The 20,238-nt window shown below is 44.3% G+C and overlaps 1 protein-coding gene across 1 annotated transcript in view; it reads right to left on the bottom strand.

Annotated features, from left to right (window-relative positions):
- Positions 1 to 9,634, bottom strand: part of ERC2 (ELKS/RAB6-interacting/CAST family member 2) — a 4,434,974-nt gene extending 4,425,340 nt beyond the window's left edge. The window contains exon 1 of the mRNA XM_069643656.1: positions 9,277 to 9,634. The gene's annotated coding sequence lies outside the window, so the exon portion shown is untranslated. The remainder of the gene's footprint in view (positions 1 to 9,276) is intronic.
- Between the last annotated feature and the right edge of the window lie 10,604 nt (positions 9,635 to 20,238).

The following is a 20,238-nucleotide window of genomic DNA, read 5'->3' on the forward strand; positions in this document are numbered from 1 at the left end:
ATTCTCCCCCCCCTTAGATTCTATGAACCCGGTAGCATGCACATCCCTGGCGCTGACTAAACTCTGGTCCATGGTTGGCTCACCCCGTCCTTTTCACGGGGACCTCCCCCTATGGAACTTCCTACCCGATGTTCCACATATCCCACTTACGGTGGTCAACCGCTGGGCCACCGCCGGCTTCCTTAGTTTACGTGATGTATTCGAACAGGGAAACTTCATAGAATGGTCGGACCTCCCTCCCCCACTTAGACGACGACCCTCCGTATGGCTACAATACTCCTCACTGCGGGCGCACCTCAGGTCCACCTACTCGGAGTTCCCCACCTTGCCCACCGATGAACCCATAGTAGAGGAGCTCTGTTCATATCTCTCCTTCAAGGGCAAGGCGTCGCGACTTTACTCCTTGCTTCAGGCCAGAGCGGCCCCCCACTTTACCGACCTCAGACGCAGATGGGGGGAGGACCTTGAAGTCGAAATCACTGATGAGAGGTGGGCTCGGATGTGTGCCCGTACTCATGAGGTCTCCTACAACACTAAATTTAAGCTCATCCAGTTTAAAGTCTTACACCGATATCACCACACACCCGTGAGACTTCACAGCATGTTTCACACTAACCCACCTACCTGTCCTAGATGCGGCGCGGATCAGGCCTCCTATATACACATGCTGTGGCTATGCCCCCATCTATTCCAGTTCTGGCGTGACATCTGCTCTACAGTATCAGATATTCTAGATCACCCAATCACCCCCACTCCATTGCATTGTCTATTCCACGATTTCCCACAGCTCTCCCGTGATGCTAAGAAATTGGCAGGCCTCAGCATGCTGTTGGCAGTTCGCTGCATATTACTCTGCTGGCTTCGCCCCAGAGGGCCCACCTACACCCAGTGGCTCAGATCAGTCACATGGGCTCACGACACTGAGCAGTCCTGGAGCGCTATACAACACCCCCACTCTAGACCGAGAGATATATGGCCGAAATTTCGGGACTATATTGCTGCCATGGCTTCACCCCCCACATCTTCTCCTACATCCCCTGATGTTTCCCCCTGAATACCATATCACCCCGGGACCGGTATATTACTCTGAGTGTTGCCATTTAATGTCATACTACATTCATGTTATTGTATATGCTTTTCCCTCTTACTGTTTGTAAATTGTGTCAGTGCCTTGCGGTCTGCCTCTGGACCTTGTTTGTGCTGTCAAGTCAATAAAAAGAGTTTAAAAAAAAAAAGGTCACACACAAAATGACTGCAGCATTTTAGGTACAAGAGCTCTACAGTTAAGAACGTATTGCCTCGCCAGAACACACACCTGTAAATCTGCAAACAGATGAAACTAGTTAAAGCCACAATGGGTGGAAGTCTTGGAGGAAGCTAACCAAGCACAGACGCTTCACTCATAAATCGGGACACATCAGGCAGGAACATCCATAGCACGCCCACTATAAATTAATGGTTTTGGGTACAGACCTGGTTCACAAATACTTGGCACATACTAAATTTACATATTTTCGTCTTTTAGACAATAACTCAAATCATCATGGCACTCTTTGATTCAGACAATTCTCTGTGCATTTGAAAGGATGGGGAATTTGAGCCTTTGCAATTCCTGGTGAAGTTAATTGGAAATTGCTGATAGAGGGTATCGATGAAAGTAGAAGAGAAATACATGAAGAAAAGGATTTCAAGGAGTCATGCTTTTCTAGTTAGGTAAGCAATGTGTTTTTTTCTTTTTCTTTCATCTATTTGATGTTTGGGGGAGGAGGGTACATCTGACTTCCCTTGTGGAGTCGCAGATGAATGCTACACAATGCCCACCTCATTTACAGCATTTCTTTCCTCTAGAGTAACTGATTTCTCTTATGTTATTGGCGACGCACTATGGGTTGAACGCCCTCGGGGACCGTAGTCTAGGTCAGAGTATGTGTGCAGCTAGGTGTGGGATGTTTTAACCCACTCATCCAAGCCCTACAACAGAACTGTGCATTACTGGGAGCGGAAACATCATAATGGCTGCCGGAAAGCATGCTGCTCGCCAGAGATCATCCAAAAATGCGCAGTAAAAATCTGAAAAATAGGCTGCCACCCACTTTTGCCATGTCAGTGAACACTGGATACCACTGCCTAAAACCACCATTGGGATACCCACACAGTAGCCTGAAACCACTTGGAAATAGCAATACTGATTGCCAAAAGCAACCCAGAGCTGTTTGGGAATTAATTTTCTTGATCGTCAAAATTGCTAAAATCATGGCTCACAAAACCACCAAAAGGATACAACTTCTTGTTGGGTGTTCTACATTACTCTACTGCAAGAATCCACATCAGTACAATGTCAGCAAGAATCATATGTTATTAGGACAAAATCCCATGTTAAAGACATTTGATTTAAAGACCGCTGTCAAAAATGGATGCAATACCGGTGCTCGCCACTGACGGGTGCTGGCGATTCCGAATCCTGACAGGAGAGCTGTCTTGCAGAAGCTAAATAAGCCAAAGCAGAGAAGTCTATCAAAATGCCATATAGAGTGCCACACAGTGATTTCATGTTGAAAGAGACTTGATTTAAAGACATGTTGCTTATTTTAAAGTTGATAAATGTATTTGTTTCCATAAGGAACTCTATTGCAATTTATCAGAATAGTAATCTGATTTAGCTAAGACTTCAAAAGGCTTGATTTTCTATGAGAACTCTTCACACCTACTCTTCTCAGGCCTCTACACCAGAAGGCAGGAAATCGCATGGTCCTGTTAATCAGATGGAGAGTGGCACCCTGGACTGATGCTCTGCTGGAAGGAAAAACGAGACGATAGACTTTTTCAATTGAATAGAATATGCAGATTTTGGGTGTAACTGTCAACACTGCTTTGGGAAAAACAAGACATGTGACCTCTGAGTCAGAGCCAAGCTTCTGGGGGCAGAGATAAACCAATGGGTGAATTCAATTGAGAGCAAATATATGTTTTCTAAAATTGCAATTTACAAAGTGTTCCAAGCTGACAGAAATGTACAACTTTGAGAGTCTTAAAATGAAAAATGCACTCGCAGTTCAAGACTAAGTTGGACGCCGTGGGATGTTCTGAGGCCAAACCCTGGGATTTATTAATATTGTAGACACTGTGTTTATACTAGAAAATTAAAAACGTACAGTAATATGCGCAGAGAGGGTGTGTAAGATTTGGTGCAAAACCAATATTGCGAAACCCACTAAAATCACGAATAAGTTGTCATTTCTGAACCCAAGCTCTTAGAGCAGGATTGAACAGAGACCTGTCTTAATTAATATGTGATATGTACATGTATTCTCAACAACTTGTGTATCTGGGAAACATGTTTGCTTATGAAAAATTGTTTCTCTAAGTAAAAGCAAAGGGGAGGGACTTCAGCCAAGCCATAAACATAGCATCACTCTGCTCCTTTCTCCAGTCAGATGACAGTAAATCCTTTAACCTATCAGGATCCTCAGAGGGTTGGGCATAGAAAGTCAGCCTCCACACCTCCTTTGGAAACACATAAAAAGAACCACTGAGACCCAGATTCACACTCACTTTCCACTTCAACTGGTTTCTTGCAAAGCACTTTGCCGGAAGACTCCAGACAATATCCAGAAGAACTTAGACTCCAGATAGATCCAGAGACCAGACTCTAGAACCCAGCTCTAGAACTTTAAGCAGGGGCCTAACCCACAAGCTGAACTCTTCTCAGCAGGCCTCAGAATCCAGCAACCTAACCAAACTATTCAACAGCCTTGCCGTGCTGTTTGCGACTGGCTAGAACCCTGTGCCAGATCCAGACCCAGAAAGCAGCGATGTAGCCAGAACCTGCTTGATCCAGTCCAAGAGGCCAGACCGCTGTGCCGTGCTGTGAGCAGAACCTTATGGTTTTTCCGTAATCGCGATATACGCATGCGGAAAAAGTGCAGCGAATTGAAAAATTAGCTCCATTTCGCCACCTGTCAAAATTGCTGTCTTTTGCTTGCAACTGCTGAATTTCTTTTTCAATCTGATAATCATTCGTGAATCATTGCTAGTGTTGACCTGAACCAATCCAAAGTAGTTATCACTTATCCTGAATCTCCTTTAGTGAATTAAAATCATTTTTAGCATATTTTTCTCTTCCTTGCAATCGCATTTAAAAGTATTTTTGCCTGTTTAAAATCATACTGGTTTTCTCTAAGCTTGCTGGGGGGAACTGGAACTGAACTGCATTTGATTGTATTCTGGGAACCTGTTTGCCCTCCTTTCCATCTCTCCATATTGCATAGGGGGGGAGTGAGTAGTCACAGGGGAAAAAGTGATTATATTATCTTCTGATGGAATTCATATCAAGTTTATTTCTGTGTTGCATTCTTTCCCATCTTGCATTTCCTTGAAACCATACAAAGTATTCTCTGCTACCTTATTCTTTCAATACCAACTCCTAAGTGATTAAAGAATTGTGCTATTGTAATATTATCCTTTGTTGATCACTATTATATTCATAAGTGTGCTATCAAATGTTAATTTATTCATAAAAGTGTGATATATATTGTTTTATTCCTCAAATCTTTTAATTTGCAAAACAAACTTCTTGGCTCAGTGAGGTCAGGGGGATTCAAAGAGAGGGGCGTTATATAAGGGTTTATCACCCAGATTCAAAGAATTTGACATAAAAATATATTAATGTCTTCCATTGGGCATCCCAGACTAGGCATTGACTTAGTTGGATTGCTGGATTGAAGTCACTTACATAGGACAGAGAATGGATTGCTATTTGCGAATCACACTCTACCTCCTTAAAGTTAGGTATACAGTCTTTTAGAATGAAAGTAAAACCATATCATCAGGGTATTCATCTGTGGGTGAATTTATTCCCATAAAGTCAGCCGACGCATGTTTCGACCTTAGCCGTCTTCAAAGCCTTGAAATTGAACACTTGGTATGGTGACCAGGTTTGGAAGTTGATTGTGAAAATATCATGAAACAACTTTCTCATAGTACTCGATGAGTAAAGGGTTGAGTCCCGAGAGACCTTTCAATGGCTGGCGCGTTGTGCTAAAAGTCTTTAGTGGTGCTTGGACATCCTGGATTGGTTCCCCAAATCGAAATTCCTAAACTATCTTTTTTTACTTTTTTTTACACCTTCGATGCAATCCTGAAAATGTAGTCCACGGGTTGGGAACTAATCTAGGATGTCCAAGGTAGAGCACGATTCGCAAATACCAATATTGATTTCTGTCCTATTCATTCAAGGTCTTTATGCGTAGACCATGTTGAATTGGTGATGCAGCTCGCCACTATTTATAAATTGTAGTGGTCACGGCGCACTCTCATGGGTATGTACCCATACACATTGTTATGTGTGCAGCTACACTGAGTTGTGGGTAGCTGCATGGGGAGGGAGGGAAAGCGCCAAGGAGAGCAAGAATAAGCAAAACTCCAAGGGGGCGGATAGGGTCACACTTAAGGGGTGTCACCCCAGTGTACAGCTCAGGCAAAATGTTTGTTGTATTGGTAGTCACATTATGAAGTTTCAACTTGCCTTTTTCATACCCGCAGCCAAGAAACAGTATTAAGACACAGGAAACATTTGATGAGATTAGGAAAAGCTATAATTGAGGCATTAAAAAGAAAGGGAGAGAAGAAAAAGCAGCTACTGGTGGAATCTGGAAAAAAGAAGATGCAGTGGAAAAAACTGAATTATATTGTAAAAGCTGATGGGTGAAAACTGACTATTCCAAAATGTATTAATGGCTGTTCACAAAAGCTGGAAAACCTTTTTGGCATTGATGGCTAGTGTTCTTCATTCCTTCCTCAGAACCTGCCTATTAATTCACCTGGACAATTGATAGACACAGCATTAAATCGGCAGATGGCTGTGTAATGTTGCAGTTCCCAAGTATGTAGCTGTGCAACAACTGCAAAATATTGGACTAAAGTAAAGTAACCCGTTCATTGTCTGCTACAAATGTTTTGTCGGACAGATCTAATTTGACAAGCTCAACTCTATCACCACGTCTTTCTTAACAGGGTGTTCTTGTTACAGTATGACAGTCATGCCTGTTTGAACCATGAAGTGACACCTAAATGTTACCACACACCTGTGCAATCTTTCAGATTACAGTTTAAAAAAAAAAAACAATGGAATTGGAACATCCCCACAACCGAGTTTGGTTGCTACGTCAGCCACTGCTACTAATCTACGATGTAATTGTAGCTCACATGCTGCTCTGTGAAACTGAAGATGCAAGTGATCTTGTGTGTAGAACTATTATAGTTGATCTGGTGACTTTGTAGGTTGGTGCCAACTTGTAAATGGTATATGTTTTTGTGCTATTGGATTTCTGTTGGGGGTCAGCTAATTTCTTGGCTGTGGTGAATGGTCGAACTAATTGCTAGCTGCTCATAGTGATATTGGGTGAAGTGATCGACAGTCTTGTCATGCAGGTAGACCTTCTGTTTAGGTCACTGAAAGTGTTTATTTTAGTGCAGTGATTTGTAATTGTGGGTGTTTATTGGGTGTGATGCCATGTTAGCTAGAGGTGAGATATGAAATGAGGGAGTTTAGAGGTTGGTTCGTGACATGGTGTTGATTTGTAGTTTTGTATACTAAATCAGCAAACCTTAGTTAATGACATTTGAGTGCTCTAGCAAAGATGGCAAGTAACGGCTGCAAATTCCATGTTTTCAGTACACTATCCATAATTCTAACCCTATAGTAATACCACCCATCTTAGACACAAGGAATCAACCCTTTTCCTAAATCGTTTGAAAGCAACATCCTCCTTAAGTTGTCTGCAATAATCGTTCACAATTTCAAACCCATCCTAAAGTTGTCACAGGGTCATCCTGGAGTAATCCCCCACCTATCCTGAAGTTGTCATGGGGTCATCCTGGAGTAATCCCCACCCATCCCTGAAGTCATCCTGGAGTAATCTGCACCATCCTGAAGTTGTCATGGGGGGTCATCCTGGAGTAATACAAGATCATCACTGGAAGTAATCAGAACTCCTCTTGGAGTAGTTTCAGTGGTAACTCTAGAGTAATCTCATTTGAATATTTCAGCCTATACACATACTTAAGGATGGTTTCGGATGATCTCCCTGAACTAGCCATGGATGACTATAGGATGGAGTCACCTGATGACTCAAGAATGATTCCAGGAAGATCTTCCTTTTTGACTTGGGCTATTAACACTAAATTGGAAATTGACTATTAATTTGAAAGACGGTATGGCTTTAGAACCTGAGGGGGGATCCTTGTTTATTCAAGAGACCTAGTGGCCTGATTCGCAAAACTTTTTTTCAGTGGGATTTGTCCCATTGAAAAAAATTATTTGTGAATCAGGCCCCTGGACTTTAATCTTGTTTTTCCCAGTTGGCCCAGATGTGCTACCTGGGACAGATAACTTGATCTACCCTTTCCTCCATTATCTTTATGGCCCAAATTGTGAGATGAGGCTTTTAAGAAGTCACAGTTCAGTATCCGGCACCATATAAACAAATTAACTGTAGCATTCTTTCCAGGATCAAAGTGTGCAGTAGAGGTGATCCAGTTGGCAGCGTTGAGCTATAAAAGCCCAGTCCCGTTTGAGCTCAAACGCCTACCTACGAGTAGCCCCATTTCACGCCAGTCATCTTTCACCCAGTCCTGGCTTTTTAGCCAACAACGCTTAGCATGCTGGGACGTGTGGTCTGCAGTGAACAGCCAGGACTGGATTGCGTTGATCTTCGTGGCATGTAATCGCCATGTGTGTAATTTTAGGGGGGGCAGGGCTGTTTGTCCCCTCCCCAACTTTCATGGCACACCATTTTGTCCCCATTCATTTGGCTGGGGCATATTTTCTTCAGATGTCATGTCCCCCCCCCCCCCAACATTTTCAGCAAAGTTACTCCACTGGTAACCGCTGTCTCTGGTATCCGAGTTATTGACCGATCAGTCTGCAAGCTTTAATGTCCACCATGGACGACAGAGAAGCCCACATTCAAGCACACGCTCCACTGGAGGAACAGGTTTTGCATTACGTTTCCCACTTTCTGCTAATGGAGTCAGCCCACCCGATCCTACACTGCCTTTACAATCCTGTATATGATGCGTGCCATTGTGCGTGCTGGTGCTTTAAGCACCAAGCAGATGCTACAGAATAATATAGGCGCAACGCCGCTGTGAAGCTTCGTGTAGATATCATCACATAAACCTTTGATAAACTGGGGATAATGCAAACTGAGGCCGATTACAATGAAAGCCACATGCATTTCAAGAGGGGCATAATGTTAACCCAATTACAGCCCAATGTGGCATATCTTTCAAAAAGATGTCGCTCCACGTCCTCCTTTAAAGGTGTTATATTTTTCGCATTCATCAAACTGCTGCTTCAGACCCCCCTTGGTCTACAGAGGAAGTCAGATGATTTCAAAAAGCACCCAACAGGGACTGGGGGTAACAGACCGGTGTGCGCCCGCTCCCCTCCGGCTCCGATTGGCCAGGCTGACTCCACCGGTGTCCCTTTCCATTCATTCAATTGGAGCCTCCCCTTGTTCCTCGGCGCTTCCCATTGACCGGCCTGGAAGAGGGGGAGGGGAGTGGATGGCTTCAATTCATCTTTGGCAGGGCATCTGCCTAGGAATCGATTATTAGGAAAGAAAGGAAACCCATGCGAGCACCCCACGCTCAAACATGCAAGCCGTCAGCATGCCGTGTAAATACAGGCTGGCAACCAGCGCGGTTAATCCTCCCTGTATTATCTCTCTGCCTCATAAGCCTGGCAGGGGCTGCTCCCACTATGCCTCTACCATGCCATGTGCCTGTGTCTTTATCCCTGTGCACTGCCATGCATAGAGCCACTTGCCCCATTACAGTGGGGTGCACCAGCAAGACGCCTGGCAGGCTCACACCACACCACAATTCATGTTCCACAGCCTTCAGCCCTGGTTTCCCCCGAGCACCGCACACACTCACTGGCAGGTGCACTGCCAGGGAATGCACAGCCGTGACGCTCTGTTTGTCTAGGCCATGCCCTCAACTTTTAGACACACAAATGTCATTTTTTTATTCTGGAAACAATAGTTTGCACAAACGTTAAATGTGAACTAGTACGATCTGCTGCCTGGACATGACAGGGCGTGTGCGTTTGTGTTCAGATGTCCCAGTGCAATTAACTCCTTGCCCTAGAATGTATTCAGACATGCAATGTGTCCACTAGAAAACGTCCCCATCCCCAAAAACCGTCCCAAAAAAATACTTGGCATTTACGAGATGGGCACACACATGCATTATTGCTTACAAGCGGCTCACCTTACATCACATAAATCCTTCTTCTGCCTATCGCTCCACATGGGCATCACAGCATCAACCTCCATAAGGCTTCATGGGCAGCGGCCAGGCACAGGAAGTCAGTAGGTGGAGGGCTGGAATCATGCTACGAGGAGGAGAGGAGCTCCTGTGCCGCTGCCCAGCCTCATCGTCCTCCCTGTCCCTCACTGAGTGCCCCCACCCCCTCCTCAGCTGCCAGACCTGACTCAAACCTTTCCAGCATTCCCCGGCACGCTGGGGTTCAGTGGACCTAGCTCCTGCTGCTACCAGAACCAGTCGCCGCCGGGGTCGCCAGAGAGCACCACTGTCAGAAGACAGAGGAGGGGGAGGAGAAGGGCAGCCAAGAGCTGAACCACGGGGGCTGGTCCAGTGCGCGCCGCGGTCCCGATAATCCCGCTCGGGCGAAAGCGCTGCACGTGCATTCAGCGAATACTTATCCACGCTAAGCACAGCACCTGCAGAGGCAGTGCATGAAATGACGGTCACTTTTTCCACTTTGCTTACTAACCCAGGGATATGCATACTGTTTTGTGTTATGCATACCCTTCTTGCCACCTAAGGCACATATGTATTGTTAAATGTATGTCTTGGTAAGAAATTAAACTTTGTTTCAAGACATCTCTACTCATGGTGATGTCTAAAAAGCTAGCATATAACAACCTAGCTTCACTGCAGACATAGGGTGGACCTCCTGTACGTTAATGACAAGGGTAGACTTTGAATCTGTTCTTTTAATCTGCTATTGCTACCTTACCCTCTAGAGTCAGGCCCCCTTCACAAAAAAGAGGGGTTCTGACCCCTATTTCTCTCATAGAATACATACCTTAAGAATGTCTCCTGCTGTTATCCTGGCTTCCAAGGGCCCATAGCTGGCACTGGGTTTGGCACTGGCAGATAAAAGGGCCTTGACTGCAGGATTAACTGATCGTGTGATCTGATCAGAGCCTATTTGTCAGGAAGGTCTTCTAGCAGCAAGAGTAAGCAATTTGCAGGTCTTGCATCTTAACAAAATCAGCACAGGACTAGGGAAAACGATCTCCCCAGTTTCCAGACCATTGCCCTCTTATCCCATCTCCTGGACCTGGTAAATCATCCTGACCCACCTCCCCTCTCCTCCTTTCCTCTTCCCAACCCCATGTGAGGCTTCGAACAATACTCTGTTCTACAGGGATTACTCCAACAGTGTAGCAATACTAATACATCACTTGGAGAGATACACGTATATCCTTGGAGATGTATGTTAAGCAAGAAGAGTTCAATTTTAGCGCTATTTTCCCCATCTGGAAGACTTAAAAAAAAAAATAGTCTGAGTTTTGTAAATGTACTTTCTAGACTGAAAGATTCACACAAAAAGATAATCTGTGAAAAGGTTACCTGGTTGATTTGCATTGCTTGAAAAAGTAATGTCTCATATATGATGTAAGGAAAATGTGCCATTCTACAAACATACAACACTTTTTGGGCAAAACTTGAGAATGCGGGATACACGTAAATAAGTGAGAATGTTTAAAAGGGAGATAGTTTAAAAGTTTATCAGAGAAAGCTTAAAATGTTTTTGTGTGTGATATATTTATTTGTCTTAAAACCAGGCATAGGTTTGGGTAGGTAACTGATGCTTTTTGTGTATTTTCTGACTACAAATGTCTCTATTACAGTTCGTATCACTTAAGGCCTTGTTGAAAACAATGGTTACTCCAATCAACCTTCACTTACAAAAATATTGTCCCAATTAAAATGATCTACCACAACAAAAAGAGTACAGTTAATGTGCTCTAGCACCTTGAAGTGCCTTTTCTGCTAGATGAAATTACAATAATAGATCTTAGACCAAATAACCAGACAGACTCAGAGTATTGCAAAGTACTACTTTTATTATCAATTAAATAAATCAGGGTCAACTGGCAGACATCATGCACACTCACAAACAAACTTGATTGCATGGAGGTCTTATACCCCAATATGCGTCATCTATGACGTCATTCTACGTGGCAAGATAAAGTGATTGGTAAAGGGAACATATCTACTTATAGAACATACAAGGATTAGTGCATCATTGACTACCCCTTATCTGTAGGGTACGCCTTGAACTACCTCCAAATACTTATAGTAGTGGTTATACCGGAAATAACAACAGTGGATTGGCTTCTGCAGCATTGTATGTCAGTTTGTCCCCCCAACCCCACTGATTGGTTGGCATCCTATCCCAACCTTGGACTTTCGGCTCCTTAGCAGAACGTACGTGAAACGAAACCTAGGTGTTTTAATCCCGCCAGACTACTCCCCATTTTCCCAATTGGTCATCAGTAGGCCATCAGCCAAAGTCTTCCGTTTGTAGTTGACCTTGTGCCTTCTCACTGTCCTGGAACATTCCAGGTAGTGTAAGCACACCACTATCTTAGCTTAGAGCTCTAATGAATATCCTTTGTTTTCAACTACTGTGAAGAGACCACCGATTTGCCAATTTCCGCCTTTCTTTTACTGCTATTTGATAATTATGCAGGGTGCTGTTGATTCTCTTGGTCTCTAGAGATTTTCTCACACTATCTCATGTGAACTCTGTATGCTTTTAATTGACCAGCATTTTGGCTCTCTCAGATGTTTTCTTCTTCATTCATCTATGAAGAATGTCCCACATTTAGAGCTTATCCATGTTCTCCCTTTGTGCTCCACACACGGAGCTGTTTTCCTACACCTCCTGATTCTTATAGCCTCGGCCTGTCTCTGGGGTAGCTTGGTTATGTTCAACGCAAGCCAGCGTCCATTTTCTTACTATGGCCGTCCTTGCCACATTATATATTCCTCTATAGCAAGCTTATATGTTTTCTTTCTGCCTTGCAGTACTGTGAAGTTATTGGTCAGTAAGTTACTTCATCTTCTTTAGATCTTTTATTGCTTTAGCTTTAGGTGCATGTTACTCTTAGTGCTTCAGTTACATTGTTACTTAGTATTTTCATATAGTTTCAGCATAGGTTCATATGTCTTCTTCATGACATCACTTTGCCCTCGTCAGATTTCCCTTTAACGTCCATCTATGATATTCATTGATGCATTCTGACATCTTGGCAGATGACATCCTTCCATGTAACATTCTTCCATTCGATGTCCTTCCACACTTTCAGTGCGAGGGTACATTCTATATGGCTGTTTGAGTACATAATGTGTCTCATACACTCAATGGGGTATAGGAACAATGCAGGGAGTCCCATCTATGGCTTTTCTCTGACTGTTCCAAAATAACGGTGGTGAGGGGCCAGGAACTGGCAAGATAGCGTCTATCTGATCCTCTACATTTTGTGAGGCTTCAGTGGGTCCTGATATGAAGCGTTTCATTGGCTGCTGGAGAGTCTGAGCGCAAATCTTGTTTTCAAAATGACCAATAGACAGATATCTAATTTTCAATGAAATGCATGATGTGTAGGTGTTTTCTGTGCGTGATCATTACTGATACCCATAAAACCTAACTGGGTATTGCCATTAAGTGAGTCCGATCTCAGCCCTGACGCCACATTTCCACTATCCATCGATTGGCAATTATTCTAATCAATCTTTGCATTAACAATGCACCTCAATTAAATGGGTTCATTTGGGCAAAATATTTCTAAAATGGATCAATGGCACCAATTTCCATCGGAGACACGTTTGCAAATTTCTCTGTGTGTGTTCACCATGGGTATGAATGCATTTATGAAAACTTCAATACTAACTTGCAACTACTATGGTCCTCTGACGTCAGGACCTGAAAGAAACATCTGTGTGTTTCAAATATGTCACAGGGTGAAATCCTGACAGGGCTAACTCAACCTTTAATTCGTCCAAGCTCAAGAAACTTTCATTGATTTGGGTAACAATAACACCCATTAACCCTGTGAGGTGCAACCCAAGTAAATTGCGAATTGTTAGAGTTGAGGCACTCATGGGAGACTTGCCTTAACATCTGTCTTTGTCATAATTATGTTTGATCCTGCAATGGCAGTGGCAGCAGTGGTGGTGGCGGTATTTCCAGCGACAGGTCCTGTCTTAGATGACGCACTTGTTTGGGCCATCGCTTGTCCCATGAGGGAAATAGAAAGGAGCCTACTTTATTTGTGAAGGCGCTCCCTTTCATTTTCAGAGAAAGGCCCCCTTTTTAATGTGGACATTTGTTTGTGCTCTGAGCAGGTTGTATTCTGAGTGTGAACAATGTTTCCTCGTCACATGGCCAGGTTGCTAATAGCTAGGATATCAACTTTAGCTTGATGTCGAGAAATGGTAGGTAGTGCATAGCAAGGGTCTGCAGCCTTTGGCTCTCCAGATGCTTTGGACTACACCTCCCATGGCCCCTCATCATTGACTTCGCTGGCTAGGGCTGATGGGAGTTGCAGTCCAAAACATCTGGAGAGCCAAATATTGCAGACCCATTGCACAGGGGATGAAAGGACTCTGCCCCACCCGCATTTTGAAATTGTCATGATCCTCCTGGGTCCCAGGACAGTGCCTCTCAAGTTTCATTAGAGTGCGAGTGCCTTTTTGGCGCTTGCATTTAGAAAGATCCCTATAGATTCTTTTCAAGTGTTGCTTCCTCTTGGAGATCCGACACGGGTTTCTTATTATCTGGCAATAATGGAGCACAGTTACATTACCACATTGCTATGGAAACGCTTACCATTGCTAGGCTCCTTCCACTGTCATCTTTGGCAGTTCCCTACCGTCCAGTGAGGTCTCTTGCTCAGAGCTTGCTAATAAGCTCATACAACTCTCTGCAAAAAATAATGCATTGGGTGGTAGCGCCTCAAACCTTGGGAGGAACTGTTTGGCACTCTGCCTTTTTCAGTCTGTCTTTTTCAGTCTGTCTTATTTACTCAGTCTCTGTTTGTAAACCAGGCAAAGTGTTACTTAAGTGATCGTGGCTGAATGCATTATGTCAGTTTTTCCAGTTTGTCTTTGATAGGCTACTATTTTTAGTATGTGTATCTCTATATTTATTTTGGATTGTTTTAGTGTGCGTGTGTATATGAGCCTGGAAGCTGCTATTTGTCGTGGGCATTTATGAATAGAAATTTAAAACAAAAGAAATGTGTCTCCCTTACATCCTGCACTGTGTTATGAATGTGTCATGGGTAGAGGGCACACGAAAATGCAGCACGGTGCTGACGCATTCACATCACAGCACAGGTGTCATGGAGATCAGGGAGGCGAGGGGATGATATCATTGGACAATGTCCATGGTCTCGTTGTCTAAAACGTTTCCCACAGCAAGGACATGTGTTCCTTTAACTGGCACAGGCTGGGGGTGGGGTCAGTCAACCGATACCACACCCAGCCAGAAGCACAAGCAGGGACAGGGCAGGGTGAAAGGCGATGCCCAATTCTGGGTAGCTCCCCTCCTGGGCATGGGTAGCTTTACAGCCTGTCATGCAGCATTGAGCAACTATGCATCTCAGTCCATATGTGCCCGCACACGCTGTGTTGGGGCCTGGGGAAAGGAACCGCAGTCTGCCGCGGGCCATGGCAGAGTGTGTGTTTGTGTGTGTGTTTTTTTTTTTTGTTTTTTTTTTTCATTCTGTTGGCAATGGGAAAGAGGTATGGGGATAATAGGGTCTTGGTCAGTGTTTGAAGTGAGTCTGGAGCGGGCGGGTGTGGCGTTCCATTACTTTTATTTTTTTACTATTAACAGTTCCACTACTTTTTACAACCATATTAACCATTTGAAAACTCTTCTTTTTGAAGTTAAAGCATATCTCTTTACTTAACCATTTTATAGCAATTTCAGATAAACTGAAATCTGGCCTTAAATCTATGAAGCCGAAGTGGCATAGGCTGGATGGATTCTAGTTGGCTTCATTTTAGCTAGGGATAGATGGGGGGGGGGGTTCTGGGAACACCAAAAAGGAATCTCTCCTCACACTCCATCTCCCCCTAATTTTTGGGAAACTTGTTACATTGTTATCTCAGATGACACGCTGAGACAATATCGTTTCTAAGGGTCCATCCCATTCACAAGGGATACTTTTTTAATACCAGGTGGCTATAGACGATTTGGCCAATCATGCGGGCAAGTGTAATGTTCTAGTTGGAGCCTTAGTGACTAGTTGCTTGGATTATTATCCGTAGAAATGATCGAATTTTAAATATTTGGGAACATGCTTTTAAAATATAGGTGTATGGTGGTCGCGCCTTGAAACACTTGTGTATAGGTGCGTTATAAATGCCATATCATATCATATATCATAAGAGTATTAGTTAAGGTAGGGGTAGAGGAGAGGACGGCGGGGGTCTCCCAGCGCATTATTAAAAAAAAAAAAAAAAATTCAGTCATTTCTCCATTCGATCATTTCATGGTAATCCATTGCAATGCACTCCTGGGGGAATGACACTTATTAGCAGACTCCAGGTGGCTCAAAACCAATGGGTTTTGGATGTCTCAAAAGTGATCATGCCCAGGCTGTTCACACAAACCAGGTGTGGCTTCAAGTGAAGTAGAACATTCAGCTTGAAAATCTTTGCATTTTCAATGGGGCTGCTCCTGCCTACCTTCAGGATAGCTTCACACAGTATATCCAAGAATGAAATGTTTGGTCTATGGAGGATCACAGATTATTCATCCCTAAAACTCTGTCAGAGCAGAGGAGATAAGTCTTTCATTCTTGGAACACAGGATTTAGAGTAAATTACCAAACTCCGTTCATGACAATGCAAGCTTTTTCAAGTTCCAGGCCCCTGTCGAAGTGGCATCTATTCAGGTAGATGTTGGGTATAAGTATGTATACGTTCTAGTGGAGATATGATCAGTAGGTCAAGGCAATATATAAATGATCCCACTGACTGAGAAACAAAAAGAAAAGCAATGCAGGGGCATCACCTCTTTTACCCGTTCCACCCACATGGATGTCAACCCACCTCTGCCGCAGCACCTTCCCACATGTTGAATTATGCTGCTGCCTACTGCACCCACCGCCCCCACAGACGTCACAGTTCCACTACTTATTTCGGTACACTTCTACCACTGGTCTTGGTGCAGTTATTGGGGCAACATGAAAGTGGCATGGGCAAGCTTTTTGAAAATAAAGTGTATGTTGCGATTCATGGGGCAGTGTGAAAAAGGTGTATGTCAAAGGGCAATATTTTGGCCTGTCAGTGGTATAAGGAAATACTGGGAGAAATCCTTAGCATGCGGAAAGCCCGGCGGCAACGTAAAAGAGCTATGGTGCAGGTTAGGGGGCAATCAGTAGCACTGGGCAGGCAATTCCCGAGACAATTTGAAAGATGCATGGGGCAAGTCTCATGAAAATCGATAGCGTGGGGCAGTTTTGATGGCAATGTAAAAGAGCACAGGGAAGGTCTCTGGCATTCAGTGGCATGGGACATTTTTTTTTCTCTAATGGCTAAATCAAAGAGGGGCTGCAGGAATATTGGTGAACTGGAAATTGATGTCGAAATAACATTACAATGTAGTGGCACGTATGCATTTGCACTTGTATATTTTGATGTCTGTGGTGTCATTTCAAAAAGATATGACTTGCATAGAAAGGAGTACAAGTGGTAGATATCTTTTGCTTTTTCCTCTCTTAAATGGAGGTAGAGTTACGTTGGCCTTGATCTACACTCCAAATGGTCGGCAAGACATCTTTTTGGCAAATCTGTCTGGGGTTCTGGCAGGTTGTGCTGAGGGGGAGATATTAATAGGGGGCAATTTTAAGTGCGTGGTAGGCCCAAATGTTGATAATTCATTAGCGCCCACCGCTAGGGATAGGAAGAGTTTTCACAGTATGACGAAACTGGTACGTGACCATTCTCTCATTGAACCCTGACGGTTCTTTCACCCAGGCGAGCGAGAATACACTTTTTACTCTGCGTTTCACAAGGGCTTCTCAAGAATAGATATGGTTCTTGTGTCCAGTACTCTCATCCCAGAAGTAACGGGGATAGAGATTCTCGCCAAAGCCCTCTTGGATCACGCCACAGTTAAACTAACTATAGATCCTGGGATTACAACTCTCCCCTCTCTTATACCCCATGGAGAAGTAATGATTGTGTCCTCTGGGACATATCACTGAGGACCCACATAGAGGAATCCCTGGCCAACTACTTCCGGGGAAACGATAATTGGGATCTGGGCTTCCGAGTGGTATGGGACACGGGGTAAGGAATGATGAGGGGAACTATAATTGAGCAAACAGCGGTCCTTAGGAGGGTTAGAATGGCCAATTGTTCCCTATTGGATGGGGAAGTCAGGGAGAAAGGGAGCATGCACAAAAGGGATCCCTTTGACCTCTGGGTGGCACAGCAGGCATTGGAAGCTCATATAGCAGAGAAAGCTGGCCATTCTATCCTCTTCATGAAGAATTTTTATTATTCCACGGGCAATAAGGCTAATAAACCTTTGGCAGCCAAGGTGTGGAAGTTCGCATCTTGCAACTACATTAGGCCCTTGGAGACAGAGAGGGGCGACGGATAATTACTTAGGCAGGGAAATTGACGGTTATAGAAGAGTTCTTTCTCAGAGCGTCAGCTAAGCACCAAGGTAACCCGGCACACACGCGACACTTTGTTGCCCTACTAGACCTCCATAGGGTCCCTAGAGACCTACAGCATGCTTTAGAAGCTCGGATAATGGAGCAAGAGGCTGTGCTCTCAATGGGCAAGGCCCCGGGCTCTGATGTGTTTTCAAACAAATCTTATACCACATTCATCCAGGCCCTGATTCCCTACCTCACCAAATTGTTCAACTCTCTTCTGAGTCTACTACTTCCCTCCTACTAAAGCCAGGTAAAGATCCAGTATATTGTATAGCCTATCACCCTATTGCACCACTGAACGCAGATGCCCAGTGATATAGCAAGGTGCTCGCTACCAGGCTGAGTGATGTACTCCCACTGTTGGTCAATAATGATCAGACAGGGTTTATTAAAAACAGGGGGGCACACGATAACATCAGGAGGGTGATGGATCTTATAACTCTGGCCCCTAGTGCTCGGGCCAAACCTTCGATCTTGTCGATGGACACTCATCGCACTTTTGATAGTATGTCCTGGGAGTACCTGGGTATCATGTTGTCAGTTTATGGATCTGGCACAAACTTCTCCAAGTATGTGATGGCAAACTTCCAGATCCCCTCTATGAGCTTGAAGATAAATGGCCAATGGTCGTCCCTCATTAATCTTGAGAAGGGCACCAGGCAGGGATGCCCTTTGTCTCCCCTGGTGTTTGTTTTAGCCATATATCCTCTGGCCCAGAAGATCTGCATGCACCCCCAGATCAGAAGGTTCAAGATTTGGGGCATTAACCATAAAGTGGCATTCTATGCTGACTAGGTTATATGCTTCCTCACGGACCCACTCTCATCTTTGCCAGAGCTAATGGCATTGCTGGTAGTATTTAGTACAATTTCAGGTTTCTATATAAATCACAAGAAATCGATTGGATTAAACATAACTGAAGCGCTTGAGATCATAGACTCCCTGAAAGCTTGATTCCCGTTCCCCTGTGCTGATAAGGAGATGTCTTACCTGGGTGTTTGCATTATGCCTAGGTGTGAATCTCTGATAGCAGCATTGCCCTGTTATGGAAGGAGGGTGAAAGTTTGTTAAAGCAATGGGATTTACAGGAGATCTCCTGGCTAGGCCGGATCAATGCTACTAAAATTACACTGCTCCCCGAATTGTTTTATGTTTTCCAGGCACTTCCACTCTGAGTTCTGGAGCAGGATCTCTTAGACCTTTAAAAGGAAATTGGGAAGCTTATATGGACACATAGGTCCCCTTGGGTTCCACATAGGGTTCTCCTCAGGTCCAGGGGGCCGGGAGGATTCAATGATCCGTCCATACATAGGTATTTCCAAGCTTCACAGCTGGCCCATATGTTGGATTGGGCTTCTGAAGAGAGAACCCCGAAATGGAAGTCGATGGAAGAATGTAGTTCGTCATTCCAGCTCTCTCATCTGCCGTTCCTCACGAAGAAGGCCAGGCGAACCAACACGGCTCTCCTGATAACCATGGATATCACCCTGTCACATTGGCATAAAGTTTGTGTCCAACAAGGGATTAGATCTAGTTTGGGGCCTCTCTCCCCGGTTCTCCAGAACCCGGACTTTACACCAGGTTTGAGCAACAAGACCTTTATGAACTGGGAAACACTAGCTACAATGAGATTATGTGAGTTGTTTAAAGATAAGGTCCCTCTCTCACTTGTCAAGTGTAAAGAAATGTTTAATCTACAGGAAACAGAGTAGTTCTAATCTGCCACTGGATTACTAATGGTGGGGTAAGGCCTGCTGGATCTCGGTCGCCGGCAGGTCAAACTCCTGGTAAGGGAGGGGCAGGAAACAAAGACAATTTCCTCTTGTTACCGCTTGTTTGGAGCATGCACACCCTGACGAGAAACTGCCATACATGATCAAGTGGGGACGGGAGCTGGGAAGGGACATTTCAAAAGAATCCTGGCAGCGTATTTAGACACAAAAAAGCTCTCGCTGCACCTTGGTAAAAGAAGGTGCACTGAAACTTTGCTTTCTTTGGTACATGACCCCAATGTGACTACACAAGATCCACTCTGAATACTCTGATCGGTGTTGACAAGGGTGTGGCCAGCTGGAAGACCTGGCTCTCATTAGGTGGTTTTCTCCCATGTGGTGGTTTTCTCCTCTGGTTCAAACATATTGGAAGGAGGTTCACTCAAAAATCAAAGAAATAACAGGTAGGCTTCTCCCGATGTGTCTGCTGACGTTGCTATGACCGGACCTAAAGCGGAGTTAATAACTAACCTGCTCATGGCTGTGAGAATACATCATGGCAGATTCTGGAAAGCTCCTGAGGGGCCAGGTATGGCATGTTGGTGGGTCAAGGTGTGGGACATAGTGGTGATGGAAAGAGTTTGCACCTTGGCACAGATAAAATGGTGAAATTTGCTCACACATGGGCCCCCTTTGTGGACATTGTTTGGGTAAAGGAACATATGTTTTTCATGACT

This window comes from Ambystoma mexicanum, chromosome 2p (assembly GCF_040938575.1).
Source record: "Ambystoma mexicanum isolate Mex_15411 chromosome 2p, UKY_AmexF1_1, whole genome shotgun sequence".
In the NCBI taxonomy this organism is placed as follows: domain Eukaryota; kingdom Metazoa; phylum Chordata; class Amphibia; order Caudata; family Ambystomatidae; genus Ambystoma; species Ambystoma mexicanum.